Below are 19,980 nucleotides of genomic sequence, written 5' to 3'. Positions count from 1 at the left end.
CTTATCAACTACCAAAAGGCATGTGCATTTCCCTGATAATTAGGTAACGTTCAAATTTTAGTCTTGCAAAATAGAAATCTATTCTTGCAAAATAAATCTTTTAACCTTGTGATCTTTTTTATGGCACCTAGAGGAGTGCCCAGGATATAACAACAGTAAAACACCTGCAGATTGAAAGAGTGAATGCCTAGACACATGGCATTTTTTTCGTTTTCACTTTTTTTCTTTTAATCTCTGAAGCAATGTGGTTTAGTAGATTACTGGCCCAGGAACTGTGAGGCCTGGGCTTTGATCCATTCCACCCATGGGATTTGGTAAATTTACTCCACCTTTCTGAGGCTCAGTTTTTTCACCTCTTAAACAGTAATTTCCTATGTATCCAGCTTACTTCATGAATACTGAGTTGTCAGAACTGATTTCATATCTTTGTAATAGAGAAAGCAAAGAATTTAGGGATCTAGATTCTAGTCTTCAAACTCCTCTCACTATTGTATGTTTATGACCTTGGACAAATCACAAGTAGGTAAATGTTCACTTTTTGGAAAATAAAATGCTCACTAGATGATCTCTAAGGTTCTTTCTCAAAAATCCTATGTTCTGGGTTATAGAAACATGAAGTCAATTTATGAAAATATCATTCTTATAAAGCCAACACCACATGGGTCACATGATACATTTTAAATCCACTTCTAATTGCTGGCCCCACCTCAGTCACTCTGTAATCCAATCCATTTAGCCCTACCCTTGTCCAATTGCCCTATATGTTACCTGAACTCCACCCTTAAGATTCTCATTTGCAACTGATGACCATTTTTATTACTGCTAGTATTTCAATACTTGGTTCTAACCTTGTGGCAAATAAAGCCTTGTGCTGTGTGATTACCAGGAGAATCTGAAATGGAAGAATACGTTTCTCTTTTTTTTATGACTCCATTAACTCCTCATTCCCTTTTATCACAAAGTTGGTTAAAGATGAATGGTATTGTTACATACTCTCCGCAACGTGACATCAAGGGCTCTCCGGTTGTGCTTTTTTCACTGTAGGATTCGGTACTCTCCAGACAGCATTGCACAGGCAGGCAGGGGTTTGCCAGTACTGCTCTATTGTGCCTTCTCTAAAAGCTGTTCTTCCACTTCAGTTCTAATACATTCAAATAAAAGATAGCCTCATCTCAACTTCTGTTTCCTTTTTAGTATAATTTAAAACTCTGTAAATTATTATTATAACATCTAAATTCTATTAAATCAATATGCTGATTTTATTAAATTTCAAATGCAGTTAAGATAATTACAATCAAACATGAAAACTTGCAGACTTGTAAGTAGAGAATGTAGAGGAAGGATATTTGTTTCTAGGAGATAGTAAAGTGACTGACATAAGGGCCTAAACTAGCCCTAGGAGAGGCTTTGGAGATCTTTATGTTTGCTTATTTCTAATTTACGGAGAAGGCACTGGCAACCCACTCCAGTACTCTTGCCTGGAACTCCCATGGATGGAAGAGCCTGGTGGGCTGCAGTCCGTGGGGTCACTAAAAGTCGGACACGACTAAGCGACTTCCCTTTCACTTTAAACTTTCATGCATTGGAGAAGGAAATGGCAACCCACTCCAGTGTTCTTGCCTGGAGAATCCCAGGGACAGAGGAGCCTGATAGGCTGCCATCTATGGGGTTGCACAGAGTCGGACACGACTGACGCGACTTAGCAGCATTTCTAATTTAAATCTTTATTATTAGTCTATTATTCTCCAAATCCTGAATAAACTAGTTGCTAGAGTTTTTCCCTTCTGGATTAACTTTATCCTTAATATAACTAACCAATCCATCTCTTTGTATGCATATATGTACTCATGGACAGTAAAGGCTTAAATGCTTTCTTAAGTTCCATTAAGAGCCTCCTCTCATGAGCCTGAAAGTATTCTGAATGAGAGGGATCAACATGCTGGAGAAGAGAACCGAAGAACCAGGAACAGATCCTAACACCCTGCTCCTCTTAGGTAACATCGAGAATGAACACTGATGAACTTTTCCACCCAGAGTAGAAAGAAAGGAAAATAGGAAGCTAGCAACCTCAAGCTATCTCTGGAAAAAATGATCATATTTCTTCTTTAGAAAGATCAGCCTGGCAACAAAGGGAGGGATGGATGAAGGAGAAAAGACAGGAGATTGGGAATCCAATTACTTGATTGCTACAAAATTTCAAGTAAAAAAAAAAAAAAGCCGAAAAAACAGGGATTTGAACTGGGTCAGTAGGAATGCAGATAGGTGAAGAAGGATATGCTTGATGTTAAGGAGATGGTATCAACTGGTTTTGTTGTTACTGTTGTTCGGCTGTGCTGGATCTTCCTTGCAGTGCAGGGCTTAGTTGCACGCACAGCCCCATGGCATGTGGGATCTTAGTTCCCCAACCAGGGATCGAGCCTGAGTCCTCTACTCTGGAAGGGGAATTCTTTACCACTGGGCCTCTAGGGAACTCCCTTCACAGGTTCTAACTTTTCTGACTACTGTATAGTGAGTCCTATTCAAGAAATTAGAGAATATAGGAGAAACAGGCTTCCGGTCAAGATAATGAGTTTACCTTTGAAAATGTTCCTTTCAGGTGCACTTGGGACTTATTTGTCTGGAGGCAAATGAATATACAATCCTGAAGCTTAGAAGAGATGTATAGACTAAAGATGTGTTTGTCTCCTAGTCTGAGGGATTATAAAGAAAACAGAAGTATTATATTTTTAAGCTTTTTTTTTTTCATTGCAGGTGTTTCCCCTTGCCGGCAGTGTTCTTTAAGCTTTGACAATAAAAAGGGCGTCCCAGTTGTCTACCCTTGCAGGACGCATGTCTGGGCCAATCAATTAAAAAAAAGAAAAGACTCAGTGTCTGATTTGTTTAGCTTCGTGTTTCCCAAATATCCTAGCTGTAACAACAGTGCTGAGTACATGAGAAAAGATGACTCATATTTCCTGCAAGTCAGCACAGATATCCATCCTTCCAAATTATTTGAACCTTTGGCCACTCCCAAATAGAGTCAAAGTGTTGGAACAATTTATGAGCATTTGTTTCATTTGTTGAGAACAATTCTAGTACATCTGGAATAAAGCTTCAGAGAAAAAAAAAAAAAGCTTTTATCTTGTATAACCCCAACCCCCATATCCCAAACAAGGTGCTGTCACCATTTATAGAGGGCTGACTCATTTGAAAAGACCCTGATGCTGGGAAAGATTGAAGGCAGGAGGAGAAGGGGACAACAGAGGATGAGATGGTTGGATGGCATCACTGACTCAATGGACATGAGTTTGAGTAAACTCCAGAAGTTGGTGATGGACAGGGAGGCCCGTTGTGCTGCAGTCCATGGGGTCACAGAGTTGGACATGACCAAGCAACTGAACTAACTCCCAGGTGGTGCTAGTGGTAAAGGACACACCTGCCAATGCAGGAGACATGAGAAACACGGATTTGATCCCTGGGTAGGGAAAATCCCCTGGAGGAGAACATGGCAACCTACTCCAGTATTCTTGCCTGGAGAATCCCATGGACAGAGGCACCTGGTGGGCTACAGTCCATAGGGTCGCAAAGATTCAGACATGAATGAAGTGACTTAGTGTGTACATGCATGCGAGCGTACACACAGACACACACACACACACACACCTTTTATAGAAAGTCTAAGTTCTCTTTTGATTGGTTCAAATGTCATCTATCCATCACCTTGAATCCATACACTCTGAATTAATCAACTTCCCTAAGCTCCCACAGCAACAAATTTAAACACCTAGTGTGGAACTTCTCAGTCTGCCTGGGAGCATACTTTGTGCCTTTAATATGCACTTATCTACTTTCATTCCCTTTTGTGCCCAGCACAGTGCTTTGTGTATAAATGCCAACTGAAGTGAATTCATAAAATGTTCTGAAAATATTCAGCCATGGACAATGATAGTCAAGATATACTACATAAAAATAACTTCCTTTTGCAGATCATTTAAAAACTAAATGTTGGATTTATTAATAGCAGGAATTGTTGAGAGAAGTAAAAGCATTAACTTGAGGAAGATGTTGAGAGGCGATAATTTTCAAATTTGTGGGAAAGTGCTGACTCAAAGATATGACTCCTCAGCCACAGAGAGGGTAAAGAGAGCAGTATCTCAGACTGCTGCAGCCCTCTTATCCTTAGACACTCAAGTATCAGGTTTAGAATTTGTTATTTGCAACAGGACATTTCTCACTATTATTCTTACAAGTTGTTCAGATAATTTGTCTTTGAAAAGTATTTCATCAGGTTTATGGGTTTGTTTTTGTTTGTTTTTTTTTTTGGCCACACCTCTTGGCATGTAGGATCCTAGTTTCCCAAACAGGGACTGAACCTTTGCTCCCTGCATTTGAAGCTCAGAGTCTTAATCAGGAATTGCCAGGGAAGTCCCAGGTTTGTGTTTTTAGGAAGAAAGATGATAATCTGACAACACTGCCAATAAATTTCAGTTTGTGGATTAAATACACTGGAATGTCATTCTAACACTTTCACGGTGAATAGAACCATGTGTTCTGCTTTGGGAGATATCTGAAGATTTTCTAAAAGACCATCAATTCTTGGTGGAAGGCTTTCTCATCCATAAGGAAGCTGCAAGGGACAGATATCAAGAACAGCTTTCTAGAATACTCTTCCAAAGACATGGATAAATTTTTTTAAAAGATATAAAAAAAGCTTCTGGTTTAGCAATTAAATAGATTTAACAGGTGGTGAGCATTAGGTAGTAGGTACAATAATTGAGTTTCCAGTGTTTTAAACTGTTACTGGTTTCATAGTTTTCCTTCATGGATTTTTCAAGCCACAGCATTAAAAACAAAATTTCTAAGAAACAACCAGATAGAGTTCCAGGTGTGAAAGATAATGTAATCTCAGAAAAGGCATGGAGCCCAAGTTTCTCAGGCACATTTAAAAAAATCTGGCTGTGACAGCAAGGTTAGACTCCCTTAGCCAAATCACATTTAGGGTTTAACTGTGACTACTGTGACAAATTCTGAGAGGACTCATGATATGACTGTTAAGGATTCTAAGGTACTTAAATACATTTCCTGAGCATGCAGTCAAATGCTCCTTATTGTCTTTCTACTGCCTTTTAGTATGTTCTTTCAGAAAGTGTTACCTTTGATTAAAAAAAAGAAACATTCAAAACTTTTCAGCTTTTAAATTTTGTTTTGGCTGTGCTGGGTCTTTATTGCTTTGTGTGGGCTTCTCATTGCAGTGGCTTCTCTTCCTGCAGAGCACGGGCTCTAGAGTGTGTGGGCTTCAGCAGCTGTGGCACGTGGACTCACTAATCGAGGTTCCTGGGCTTCAGAGCACAGGCTCAATGTTGTGGCACAGGGGCTCAGGTGCTCTGTGACATATGGGATCCTCCTCAAAACCAGGGATCAAACCCCTGTCTTCTGCATGGGCAGGCAGATACCCAACAACTGTACTGCCAGGGAAGTCCCAAAACTTTTCAACTTTTGAAGCTTTTTAGAATTCCACTCTATAAACTACGCTTGCAATTATATGTCTATAATATTTTAACCCTGGAGAAGGAAATGGCAACCCTCTTCAGTGGTCTTGCCTGGGAAATCCCATGAATAGGGGTGTCTGGAGGGCTACAGTCCATGGGGTTGTAAAGAATCAGACACAACTTGGTGACTGAGCATAGTCAATACTTTAATTGGCATTCTTTAACGCAGATGAAAATATGTGAATTTGTTTGACAGTTAAGAGTGAGAGGTTCCCAATTGAACTCTTTTTTTTCGCAGCTTTATTGAGAAGTAATTGACACACAGTGGACTACACACATTTAAAGTGTGCAACTTGCTAAGTTTGATCTGTGTATACATCTGTGAAACCATCACTACCATCTAGATAGTGATATCTAGACATCCATCCATCCAAAAGAGTTCCCTCTTGTCCCTTTATGTTATAATCCTCCCCTTTCAATCACTGATTGACCTACAGCCATGCCCTCACATTAGGAATAAGAATCCTGTGAATGATATGGGCAGTGGGGAGGAAGGATCTATCCTGGAAAAGAGATTTAACATTTTGTTTAGTAGAGTTAAAATGCTGCATCTGGGATGTGCTCAAAAATACAAAAAAAGTGGTCGACTCAGTATTTTCAGGTCAAGATCTTGATCTTTTGAACTTTATGGAATGCTGGGTTATCTGAAATGTGACAAAAATAGGCTTTCTCTCTTGCTCTTTTCTAATCCATTCTTCACAGAAGATTCCTTTTTTAAATTAAATTTACCCAGAGCTGGAAACATTTATTTTGTAAGGAAAATTAATAGCATTAAAAAGATATAGTTAGAGTAGTTGTACATAAATAGAGCAACAGGTTGTCTGGGCCATCTTGGAACGCACATTTACAACACCAAAGGGCACATTTTATGGTAACAGAACACACCTTTTCAGTGCTGAAAATTAACTGATCCTACATTAGTCCTCCTCATTAGTATGATGTGTTAACCATCTTGAGCTAAAAACTGACACTTATTTCTTACTCTTACTTCTCAGTTGGTGATTTCTAAACTTATATAGGGGAATTCCCTGGCTGTCTGGTGGTTAGGGGCTTCCCAGGCGGCACTAGTGGTAAAGAACCTGCCTGCCAATGCACGAGATGTAAGAGACGAAAGTTCGATCCCTGGGTTGAGAAGATCCCCTGGAGGAGGGTGGGAAACCCAGTCCAGTATTCTTGCCTGGAGAATCCCAAGGACAGAAGCGCATGGCAGGCTACAGTCCACGGGGTCGCAAGAGTCGGACACAGCTTAGCAACTAAACCACCACCACTGGTGGTTAAGACTCATTGCTTTCACTACTGTGGATCTGGATTTGACTCCTGGATTAAGATCCCATAGGCCACCAGGCACAGTCCCTCCCCCCCCAAAAAATCATAATAATAAACTCACATGGTGTAATCCATTAAACCCTCAAATGGCAGTAAACAATCCTACTGATCACCAAGGCTACTGCCATTTTTGAGGGGCGTGGGAGAGGAACTTACCAGATACCTTTCAAAAGTACATGTCTTATAATGTAGAATAGGATTTATAATACACTCGCTACAGAGTTTCAGTTTGGGATGATGAAAAAGTTCTGGAAACGGCACAGTTCAGTTCAGTCACTCAGTCGTGTCTGACTCTTTGCGACCCCATGAATCGCAGCACGCCAGGCCTCCCTGTCCATCACCATCTCCCGGAGTTCACTCAGATTCACATCCATCGAGTCCGTGATGCTATCCAGCCATCTCATCCTCGGTCGTCCCCTTCTCCTCCTGCCCCCAATCCCTCCCAGCATCAGAGTCTTTTCCAATGAGTCAACTCTTCACATGAGGTGGCCAAAGTACTGGAGCTTCAGCTTTAGCATCATTCCTTCCAAAGAAATCCCAGGGTTGATTGCCTTCATGATGGACTGGTTGGATCTCCTTGCAGTCCAAGGGACTCTCAAGAGTCTTCTCCAACACCACAGTTTGAAAGCATCAATTCTTCGGTGCTCAGCCTTCTTCACAGTCCAACTCTCACATCCATACATGGCACACAGAGCCAAAAAAAAGAAAAACACATTTGGAATTACAGCATCAGTAAACTACATATTCATAACAGTTCATATTCTTTTCCTTAGTAGCACTCTGTGCAAAAATGAGTAAGAATCACTGATTTGGATTACTACTTGCAGTAAGTAGACCACTAAATGTACTTACCAAATAGCATTGCGCTGATTAGGGCTTCCCTGGTGGCTCAGACAGTAAAGCATCTGCCTTCAATGCAAGAGACCCGGGTTCTATTCCTGGGTCAGAAAGATTCCTTGGATTAGGAAATGGCAACCCACTCCAGTACTCTTGCCAGGAAAATCCCATGGATGGAGGAGCCTGGTAGACTACAGTCCATGGGGTTGCAAAGACTCAGATACGACTCAGCAACTTCCGTTTAGGCAACTATATATGACATACAAAACACTTAGAAATTACATTATTTAACAATTGTCAATGAAAGTGGTATTTCTCCATATGCAGTTTTATGTGATGTTCACTTTTTTTTTAATAAGGGAACTGAAGATCAGAACGTATAATTTGAACAATTTAGTGTTGAAAGAGGCTCAATCCCAGGTTTTTTATTTTCCTTTAAATCCAGTTCTTTGGCCCATGCTGTGCAGTGCCAAGTTGTTCCAGTGGTGTCCGACTCTTTGTGACTCTATGGACTGTAGCTTGCCAGGCTTCTCTGTTCATGGGATTCTCCAGGCAAGAATACTGGAGTAGGTTGCCTGGCCTTCCTCCAAGGGATCTGCCCAACCCAGGGATCCAACCCACATATCCTCACGCTCCCATACCGTAGGCGTATTCTTTACAGCTGAGCCACTAGGGAAGCCCCCTTTGGCCCATATACTGCTTGAAATACAGATACAATGTTATACTCCAAACATCACTGTTCTCAATTCCCTGCTCTAACAGGCATCGCTTCCTCTTCAATAGCTTTCAGCTGCAATTACAATAAAATCCAATCTTGTTTCTTTGTCTTCCTAGGGCCTGGGGAAATGGGCCCTCACTTGCTTACACACTCACCTCTTCAGTATCAGGGCAGACTCCTCTTTGCACCACAGATTCCCTGGCACTATGGACTCCACTCAGTTCCAATAGCCAAGTTCCTTCCTACCACAGGTCTTTTGCATACCCATTTCCTCTGCCTTAATTCTCCAGGGCATTTCTCAGATTACTGGCTCCTTCTCATGCCTCAGACGGACCTTTCCTTTTTTTTTTTTTTTAACTATCCTGGTATTTGCTGTCCCAGAATTCTGTTCATAGCCTTTATTCCATGTAATAATATTGAACATTGATTGAGTACTTTCAGGTACTACGTTACGCACTTCACATGTATTATACCATTTAACCTTCTGAGCAACCCAGTAGCAGTAATCAGTCTTTATCATCCTCATTTTTCAGAAGCAACTTGCCAACAGCCACTCATGGTGGCACCGTAGCCAGGTGTATGTAGGCCATAACCCATTAATCCAATGTAACCTACACCCCTTCAGTCAACAATTAGTGTTTCATCGATGTACTTTTCAGAGAACCCTCCTGAATCCCCTATTTCACCTGACCTGCAGTATCTTGGTACCGAAAGCAACTCGGAGGTGGTTGCTAACCCCTGAGGGGGTTTCCTGGGGAATCTGAGTGCCCTTTGTAGAGGAGCGGCCGCTCAGGCAGACGCCGCGAGCTCCGGCTAGCCAACGTCTGGACTCCTGAGACTGTTGGGAAGGAAGGAGAAAATAGGTCAGTTGGCCCATGATGGGGCCTGACCCTCGCTGTGGTGAAAGGGGAAGGGAAGGTGTGTGTCGCCCACGCTCGCCTCGGTTCCACCCGAAGGGGAACCACAGCGCACTTCCCCAACTCCACTGCGCGTCACGAGAGAACACTGCTCAGCTCCGCCCACCTTCTACGCCTATCGCGTATCCGGCGCTAGGACCCCGCGACCCTCAACGCGTCCCTGTGCCGCCCCCTCGAGCCAGGGCCTGGTCCGCTATTGGTGCTAGCAGGCCGCGATGCCCGCCTCCGTCCCCTCCGTCACTGTCAAGATGGCGCCGGTCGCAGCGGCGGCTGCCGCGGCGGCTGGAGCCAGAGCAGGAGGCGGAGGCAGCGGCGGCCGCGAGGGGAGGGGGAGTCCCGTCTGACTGAGACGGCAGGCCTGGGCGGGCGGGGGTGCCGCGCAGGGCGGAGCGCCGCTGGGGATGAGCTAAGCGGGTTCGGAGCGCCGCGGCATTCAGCCCCTCGTGTCCCGCCACCGCTGAGTGGACGCCGCACCGCTCTCCAAGCTCTACCCGCTTCTCGAGCGGGAGCCAGCGGTGAGGTGAGTGCGGGGGCGGCGGCGCGGACAGCGGTGGCATGTGGAGCTGTCACTGCCCGGAGCGGTGACAGCGTGGGCTCGGGAGCGGGGCCGGCTGGGCTCGGAGATGTGGCGTGGATGGCCGCGACCTCCGCTCGGGGGCTCCTCGGAGCCTGGCTGTCCTTCGCTGGCTGGGTCGGCTCCGGGCGGCGCGGTGGTGCTGAGAGCAGCTCCCGCGCCGCTGCGTCGGCAGCTGGGGGTCTCCTCTGTTTTCGTTCGGGATTTTCTATTCCGGGCTGGCCTGGGGCTCTTGTTGGGGGGTGGGGGCGGGGACGGTGAGAGGGGAGGTCCTGGAGCTGGGATTTTGACAAGCTCGTTACGTAAGACGGAGGTGGCCTCACGGAATCCCACCTGCTCCACGTTTTAAACAAGCGGCAGCTGGAGCCTGGCGGGCCCCCAGAGGCCCGATTTTCCTCGCGGGGGTCTGCCTAGCCTACCTCGGCCAACGTGAGCCTGCTCAAGGTCCAAGTTGGCCAGTTTGGGGTTTTTCCCCAGTCTTTTTTTTGTGGGGGGGGGGGTCGGGGAGGTGATAAACAATTCCTGGTCGCCACCATTCCCTTTGAAGTTTACCGCTTTCTAGGGGGAGGAGGGGAAAAAAAAGCTTGTGACCTAAAACTGGGTCGCAGCAACGACTTTTCAGTATCATGCTTTTAAATGATAGATGTACTGAAAGATTTTTGTTATTGTTCCAGTGTGTTTTTAATTCAAACGTATGGTTACGCCTGGAGCCGTAGAGAAGGGTTTTTGTCTCATAGGACAGTTATTTCTTGTTTGCAACAGTAGGATAAGCATCAGTCAACAGGCATGTATTTATCTGGGAAGAAAACGCGTGTCAGCTAGCTAGAGACCCGTAAGGGCAGGAATTGTACTACTCCGTGAATATGTTATTCTTTAAAATATCCGACAATGACAATAATAGTCCAAGTTTAAAAGAATTAATTTTACAAGATTACAGGCTGTTGTTTGGTGTATATAGTCCCTTTCTATTTTCTGCTTGCCCTAGTCTACCTCTTCTCTCCTGGTGGGGGAAGGAGGCAGAGACACCTGTGAACAGCGTAGCCCAGGTTACATTAATCTGTTGTAGTGCGTTTGAGATTATTGTAAAAAGTAGTCTCCGGGGGACCTAAGATTGGGTAGTAAATAAGGACTCTTGGGCAAGTTATACAGTTTTATGTTTAGATACTAAGATTTCAGCTTTTGAAAATCTAAGTATACAAGATTTCTGAGATATTTGCACCCCTTTTGAACTTGTAATGAAACAAAGAATTATTAGGCCTCTTTTATGGGAACTTTGTTTTGTTTTGGCCAGAATTAAACATTTTGGGTAGCTTTTACCTCATTTTCACATTTTCTCTTTTTGAACTGCAGCTTCTCAGTAGGTGTCCAGAATAGCGTATATTATCATCGTCATCATTACACTACTGTATGTTACATAATTTTCTTTTTCTGAATGATTAAGCATAGACTTAACTTCATTGTGGAATTTTATAAGAATGTATTTATTAGGAAAGTTAATTGCTCTTGACAGTAGCCCCGTACTGGGAATAAATAATAAGTAAAATTTGCCCTCAGTTTTAAATTTATGTACACAAAGTTACACTTTTGAAAATTGGTTAAGCAGTATAAATTTTATGTTTGTGCAAGAGAGCCAAGAAGCTGATGCTGATTTGTTCTGAACTTTTCCACATGAGTTACCACTGGCTTAAATAGTTATTGATTCTTAAGCTCATGGAGCTGTTGACCTATTTATGGCAACTTGAATAAAATTTGGAGTAATTGGGAGGCTGTGAGAAGGAAGAGATAGAGTGCATGACATTTTCTAATTCATTCAAAAAATAATAAAAATATGGAAGAATTGTAAAAGAAAGCTATTTTTTAATTGAGTGATAAAACTAGTTAATGTTATCTTTTGTTTGCAGAACTTTTCGAATCATACTTACTGTTTATGTGCTTAGATTTAAGCACCAATGCAGAGATGTTTGATATAAATATTATATCTTATTTATTCCTATTTAAATTGATGGTTCATTATTCTAAGTGGAAAAAGAAGTGGCTGTAGCAGAGAAATTAACTTACTGTTCTTGTCCTCTCTGATATCAGAGAATTATTTTGTGGGAATTTTTCCTTGTTCCTATCAAATGTGGAAGAAGAAAATGAAGAAAAGTCAATAAAAATTTCTTTCTTTCTTGTTTGTTCAGTGTCCCATTGATTATTGCTCAGTAGAAATTGTGGGGGCAAGTCAGGTACTCCATGCTTTATTACTGTGTGTCATAATTACCACTTTGAATTCTAAAATAGCAATGTAGAGCTTTATATATAAGAAGGGATTAATTTATATAGTATGTTACTATAATAGTGAAAAATCTGTAAGTTAAAATGCCATATACTAGAGGATTGGTAAAATTAATGGCAGTTCAGTTCAGTTCAGTTGCGGTAAATGCAATTATTAAAAGTCGTATTTTTTTTAAAACTTTACTAACATGAGAAAGCACAATATAATCTTGAGAGAAAAATAGGAATAAAAGAAATTACTATGTTACTTTTTATATATCATATATATGGCAAAATGATTTTCAGGAAATGCATACAATATTAAAAGACATTATCTCTGGATGATAGGATTTCAGGTAATTTCTATTTTAGTGTTAGCATTTTCTTCTCTCTTCTGAATAGTATTGCTCTAATAATCACTAAAATGAAACTAATGGAACTAATATATTTTCAAGAGTCATAGAAAATCCTGAAAATCCCACATAACCACTGCCCCAATAGAGACTACTTTATGCCTCATTGTTAGCAAACTAACTGAAAATATGGTGTTTATGCAATACACACAATAATAGAAACAGCTAGTAATACAGGTGAAGGCATTCTCTTAGCTACCAGCACCAGCCCGATAACAGTTTTCCATATATGGATGCTCCTATTACTGCACATTGTTACTCTCCAACATTTTTTCTGTTTGTGTCGTAACCCTTACTATTCTATGTTGCCAGTGCCACCAACTGATGAACAGTTTGACTCAAGTCTTGTCTTCATTACCTCATCAGTCAGTAGGCAGCGGGTTTTTGAATGTTTATGAGGTACCAGGTACTTTGGTAGTCACTGAGAATACCAAGGTGAATGAATGGCACATGGTTTCTGACCTCAAACACTGGTAGAGAAAACCCTTTCTTTTCTTTCTGGCTCATCGGTGCATATAGCGTGCTCTGCTTTTTCTGTCTCACTGCCTGGCACCTCAGGCAGTATCTTTTTTCCTGGTAATTACATCCTCTTTTAACTTTCTCTGTGGGAAAATATGTTCTGAGTTCCAGACAGCCAATTTACAAGTAAGTTTTTGGAATGTTACTTGATTGTATGTTGGGAAATCTTAAGTTTAGAAGGACTCCACATATGTTTATCATGGCTGCTGTTATTTGTTAAAGTATGTGACAATTTCTTGGGACTTTCTTTTTGCTTCCTTCTTTTCAAAACCACAGACAAGTAGAAAGCAGCAGAAAAAAAGAGATAGAAAGATATTAAGGGAATTTTCCTGCTAGTGCTATATGTACTTCATTTTCATTGAGAATAGTGAGTCATCAAAATGTAAGAAATACTGTTTCTGGTATGTTTAGTTTGTCTCTTTTGAGCCATATAAAAATGCGTTTTCTATATGTATGTTAAAGTGTATACATATACATAAACTCCCGGTTTAGCTGTTGGCATTTCCAAATAAAAGCTGAAATACGGAGATTGGAAATTTGTTACATTTATTTTTGTTAAAATACTGTTTTATAGGGGAGACATTTTGATTTTGAAAAGTTTAAAAAATACAGAAAATTCCCCAAAGTAGTGAACAACATACATACTCACCATAGAAAATTTGACATCTCTTTCATTTTTGCTTGAGATATACATTTAATTTAAAAGAACTGTGTGTTCTTTTTCTAAAGAACACACTAAATTCTAAAATTTCAGTGTAGAACTTTATACTTTACCTGAACATTGCTGATGAAAAGTCTCTTCTTTTCTCCCCAATTTCATCCTCTTTCTCTCCTTATCTCCCCTCCCAGAGGCAGTTGCTGTGATGAATTTGATGCATATCCTTCCAGTTTACCTTTCAATAAACTATATGTGTGTGTGTGTGTGTGTGTGTGTGTGTATGTGTAGTGCATGACATTGCTTTTGATGCTTTTGAAGAGTGTGGACTTTGGAGCCGTAACTTCCTAGGCTTGAATCTTGACTCTGCGACTTAATAGTTTTGTGGCCTAAAGTAAGGCAAGTTTAAAAATTTCTGCATGCCTCAGTGTCCCCATCTATCAAATCTAGATAATAGAAATATTTACCTCATAAGGTTGTAAAATTTAAATGAGGTGCTTTTTAATTTTATATTTAAGCTGTTTAAAACTGCTCTGGTAAATTTAGCCAGCTATTAATACGATTGTGTCATGGTATATACACTTTGAAACTTGCTTTCTTTACTTTTTTTCCCCTCAATTCCTGTTGGCACTATAGGTCTAGTTCATTTATTTTTGACTGGTTTGTAGTGTTCCATTGAATAAATGTATTAGAGTTGGTCATTTCTTCTATTGATAAACATTTAGAGTGTTTTCATTTTTTATCTATTATTAATAGTGCCTCATGAAATCCTTGTATCTCTTCAAGCAACATACCAGAGTTTCTCCAGGTCATATACCTGATTGTCAAATTGCCTGGTCTTAGAATATACATTTTTCCTCTTTCCCCGGTGTTTATAGAATACTGACAATTTCTATTTGTCCATATCCTTACCAATAGTTGGTGTTGTCAGACTCTTGGATTTTTCCAATCTGATTAGTGTGACATGGCATTTCATTTGTGTTCTGTGTTTATTTCATCTTTTCTTATAGTTGGGTATTTTTGGTTATCTCTTCAGTGATTTGCCTATATCTATCCTTCACACATTTTCTACTGGACTTTTTGTTACTGCTTCGTAAGAGTTCTTTTTAATATATTCAAGATAGTTACAAACGTTAGTGAAGTGTTTTTTTAAATTTTTATTTTTAGAGTTTCCAAATCTCTCGAACAGTGCCCATTATGAACCCAAGTTGTGAATTTTGAATTTTATTTATTTATTATTTTAATTTTTATTTTTACTCTGTTTTACTTTACAATACTGTATTGGTTTTGCCATACATTGACATGAATCCACCACAGGTGTACATGTGTTCCCAATCATGAACCCCCCTCCCACCTCCCTCCCCATAACATCTCTCTGGGTCATCCCTGTGCACCAGCCCCAAGCATGCTGTATCCTGCATCGGACATAGACTGGCGATTCGATTCTTACATGATAGTATACGTGTTTCAATGCCATTCTCCCAAATCATCCCAATCTCTCCCTCTCTGAGTCCAAAAGTCCGCTATACACATCTGTGTCTTTTTTGCTGTCTTGCATACAGGGTCGTCATTGCCATCTTCCTAAATTCCATATATATGTGTTAGTATACTGTATTGGTGTTTTTCTTTCTGGCTACTTCACGCTGTATAATCGGCTCCAGTTTCATCCATCTCATCGGAGCTGATTCAAATGTATTCTTTTTAACAGCTGAGTAATACTCCATTGTGTATATATACCACAGCTTTCTTATCTATTCATCTGCTGATGGACATCTAGGTTGTTTCCATGTCCTGGCTATTATAAACAGTGCTGCGATGAACATTGGGGTACATGTGTCTCTTTCAATTCTGGTTTCCTCGGTGTGTATGCCCAGCAGTGGGATTGCTGGGTCATAAGGCAGTTCTATTTGCAATTTTTTAAGGAATCTCCACACTGTTCTCCATAGTGGCTGTACTAGTTTGCATTCCCACCAAGAGTGTAGGAGGGTTCCCTTTTCTCCACACCCTCTCCAGCATTTATTGCTTGCAGATTTTTGGATCGCAGACATTCTGACTGGTGTGAAATGGTACCTCATTGTGGTTTTGATTTGCATTTCTCTAATAATGAGTGATGTTGAGCATCTTTTCATGTGTTTGTTAGCCATCCGTATGTCTTCTTTGGAGAAATGTCTATTTAGTTCTTTGGCCCATTTTTTGATTGAGTTGTTTATTTTTCTGGAATTGAGCTGCAGGAGTTGCTTGTATATTTTTGAGATCAGTTGTTTGTCAGTTGCTTCATTTGCTATTATTTTCTCCCATTCAGAAGGCTGTCTTTTCACCTTGCTTATATTTTCCTTTGTTGTGCAGAAGCTTTTAATTTTAATTAGATCCCATTTGTTTATTTTTGCTTTTATTTCCAGAATTCTGGGAGGTGGATCATAGAGGATCCTGCTGTGATTTACGTCGGAGAATGTTTTGCCTATGTTCTCCTCTAGGAGTTTTATAGTTTCTGGTCTTACATTTAGATCTTTAATCCATTTTGAGTTTATTTTTGTGTGTGGTGTTAGAAAGTGATCTAGTTTCATTCTTTTACAAGTGGTTGACCAGTTTTCCCAGCACCACTTGTTAAAGAGATTGTCTTTACTCCATTGTATATTCTTGCCTCCTTTGTGAAAGATAAGGTGTCCATATGTGTGTGGATTTATCTCTGGGCTTTCTATTTTGTTCCATTGATCTATATTTCTGTCTTTGTGCCAGTACCATACTGTCTGTATGGTATACTGGTACATACTGGTACCATACTGTTATGGTATACTGGTAATAATATACTGTTATTAGTGAACTTCCCAATGTGCTTTCTTAAAATACGTATGGTTATATTCCTCTCCTTCTGAGACTATGAGGGAATGTCTCAGTAATGTACAAGTGAATATATTTTGAGTAGAACTATTTAAACTTCGTGGACTTCAAAAGCCAGGTGGAATTTCTATTAGTAATAATTAGTACCACAATTTTTATTCTAAAGTTTGAGTGGCTTCTTACTTAGAGGAGAGTTTTCTGCTCCTAAAGTGCTTTATCAACTAAGGAATAAAAACATGCACATATGAAATGACTTTAGGCACTTTCCTATACTATATTATACACTGTTCATCGACGTTGAGATTGCTGTACATAGTACCAACTGTATTTCTAATTTTGTCCAACCCACTTATACATGACTTAAAGGACCAAAATCAGTCTGGTTAAGGCAATAACTTCCCTGCTATTATTATCAGTTAATTTCAATAAACTTTAACTTTATCAGTTGGGTAATTTTACATTTACAGAGAAGTTTCAGGGAGTTACCACATTCCCCACACCCAGTTTCCCGTGTTGCTAACATCCGACATTTCTGTGTTACACTTGCCATAGTTAAGGAACCAACACTGGAACATTGCTAAAGTCCATAGTTTATTAGTTCCTTTTTCAGTTCCAGAATCCCATCCAGATCCCGCACTACATTTAGTCATTATGTTTCCTTTGGCTCCTCTGGGCTATGACAGCTGCTCAGATTTTCCTTGCTTTTGATGACCTTGCCGGTTGTGAGGAGTGTGGGTCAAGTGTTTTGTAGAATGGCTCTCAATGTGGGTTTGTCTGATGTTCTTCTCAGACTAGAGTTATGGGTTTGTGGGAGGATGACTGCAGAGATAAAATGCCATTCTCGGGTCATATCAAGGGTACCTAGATCAGTATGACTTATCACTGATATTTTTAACCTTGTTCACCTGGCTGAGGTACTGCTTGCCAGGTTTCTCTACTGTAAAGTTTTTCCATATGCTACTTTTTAGGAACCAGTAACTAAGAGCAGACCATACTCAATGGGAAAGTTAAGGTGGGAAGTTAAGCTCCAGCTCCTCCAGGGGTGAGTATCTACAAAATTATTTGGAATTCTTCTTTAAAGGAGATGTTCCTTTTCTCCCCCATTTTTAAATTTTATCATGTATATCAGTGTGGACTCATGGATATTCATTTCTAAATTTGAGTTTTACTCCAATACTGTATTCTGTTGCGCAAGTCATTCCACCTCTTTCTGGTTGGTTCCTGTAACCAGCAGGACAGAAACCATTGTTGTTGGGTTTTGAGCCCTTTCCTACTTTCTGGCACTGCAAAATTCTCCAGGTTAATCTTTTATATTCCCTGCCCCAGCCCTATAATCAATCATTTATTTAAGGATCCTTGGTTACTTTCATTAGAGAAGGGTATTAGAAACCAAGATTTGGGCACTGGGTATGCCCATTGCTGTTGGGATATCATTGCTTTTAGACCTCAGTGTACAGACCTAGGAGATATATGTATGTATACTAACCCATGTATACAATTATATAACTTTTTAATATATGTACATCTGTATCTATATGAAGCTAATCATAAGTTCATACTAATATCTTTTTGACTCTACTTCAGTAACACATGGTTCATCCTAGCCTTAACTCCCTTGCTTATTTGTGACCTTATTCTCCAGAAATGAAGAACTTGGTTCTCACCATCCGCTGTCCACTTACTTGTTTGTTCAGTCTCATTATACATGTATAGTTTCGTAATTGCTAATCATATCCCAGTGAGAAATGACTTTACCAACTAGAGAAGTTGTATCTTTTTTTTTTCCCTTAAATCCTTTTGTCTTTGAAAGTTCCTAGTCAAAACACTGTTTTCAAAGTTACTTAGGTCAGAACTTTTCAAGACCTTCTTTTCTCTGTTCTTCATATTTTAGCTTTGCTTTTTATAGGCTGATTTAAATTACATGGTAATTCTATATATAACTTATCAAAAATTTCCCTTACTTATTAAAGAGCCTTAACTCTTTTTTTTTTCCCTCTCTGACTTTTGTGGCCAGAAAAATTCTCTTTTATGAAAGTAACACTTCCTGAGGCTTAGTCAGAACAGTACTCCTTCATTTGGTTATTGGTTGATATATTTATGATTTGGGCTCAGGGTTATTACAACTTCAAATATCTTTAATAGTACATTTTGAAAAATGCAGTTCAGTGGAGCATTAAGATCCTTGCAAGTAAATAAATATAATATGAGTGCTCAGAACTTACTTATAGTCTTATAATAATTTTTACATGGATTAGCTCATTTAATTCCCTCAAGAAGTCTGTGAGGTAAGTACTTTATTATTTTGCTCCTTTAAAAGCTGAAGAGATTAGGACAGAGAGATTTAGCAACTTGTCCAGGGTCACATGACTTCCCTGATGGCTCAGATGGTAAAGCGTCTGTCTACAATGTGGGAGAGCTGGGTTCGATCCCTGGGTTGGGAAGATCCCCTGGAGAAGGAAATGGCAACCCACTCCAGGACTATTGCCTGGAAAATCCCGTGGACAGGGGAGCCTGGTAGGCTACAGTCCATGGGGTCGCAAAGAGTCTGACACGACTGAGCGACTTCACTTTCTTCTTTCACTTTCTTTCCAGGATCACATAGCTAGTAAATGGCAGAGCTGCGGTTTGTATGCAGCCAGTCTGCTTGTGGAGCCTACACTTAATCACTTTGCTGTATTACCTCTAAATAAACAAGAAATGTTGAAAGTATCATTAGAGTTACAAAAGAAGTAAAACATGATGATGTGAGAGAATGATTGAGAGGGTCCTTAGGGTACTTCTTAGGGAGGCCCTCTCTTAGTAGATGATATTGGACAGATGAGAAAGAGCTTAATGTGAAGAGCTGAGGAAAGCATGATTCTTAGGGGAGAACATCAAGTGCAAAGCCTTGCCATATAGAGGAGTTTGAAATAAGAAAGAAAGGCGCCCAGTATGGCTATGTGTAGTGAGCTTGAGGACCTGTGGTATTACTTATAGGTGAGGTTCCATGTAGTAAGTCATTTAGTGCTCAAAATAACCCACTGCCTCAAATGTATAGATTAGAAAATTGATAACAATCTGCATTGGTTCAAATTACATCTTTTCTGTACTCTACTCTTTATCCACTGCAGTCTAGTTTCTAATTCTTAGATCACTAAACTTGCTCTTGCTAAGGTAGCCAAGGAGAGCAATGTTCTGGGCACTTTCTCAGAAGCTCAGCCCCTTGACTGCCACTTCTGTTAATGCTGCCCTCTTCTGTTAATCCTGGAGCTTCTCAGTGTGTTGATCATTCCCTTTGAGGGTTTGCCTTCCTCTGCCTGTCCTAAAAGACGTGGTGGTCCCAGGGTTAGTCAGCTGCTCTTAGCCTTTACAGTAAGCAAGTCACAGTTATCCCTGTAGTTTCAGTTACCCACCAAGCTATTT

The 19,980-nt window shown here is 40.4% G+C and overlaps 1 protein-coding gene across 23 annotated transcripts in view; it reads left to right on the top strand.

Moving 5' to 3' along the window:
• Positions 1 to 9,443: 9,443 nt before the first annotated feature.
• Positions 9,444 to 19,980, top strand: part of DENND4A (DENN domain containing 4A) — a 109,347-nt gene continuing 98,810 nt past the window's right edge. For 11 of the 23 annotated variants that reach the window (XM_069595439.1, XM_069595436.1, XM_069595438.1 and 8 more), the window contains exon 1: positions 9,444 to 9,846. The gene's annotated coding sequence lies outside the window, so the exon portion shown is untranslated. Of the gene's footprint in view, positions 9,847 to 17,546; positions 17,621 to 19,980 lie in introns of all 23 variants that reach the window. The other 12 variants (XM_069595440.1, XM_069595437.1, XM_069595434.1 and 9 more) reach the window with 2 other exon arrangements.

The sequence above is a fragment of the Ovis canadensis genome, chromosome 7 (assembly GCF_042477335.2).
Source record: "Ovis canadensis isolate MfBH-ARS-UI-01 breed Bighorn chromosome 7, ARS-UI_OviCan_v2, whole genome shotgun sequence".
In the NCBI taxonomy this organism is placed as follows: domain Eukaryota; kingdom Metazoa; phylum Chordata; class Mammalia; order Artiodactyla; family Bovidae; genus Ovis; species Ovis canadensis.
Note: the sequence above shows the minus strand (reverse complement) of the source record. Positions and strands in the feature narration are given on the sequence as shown.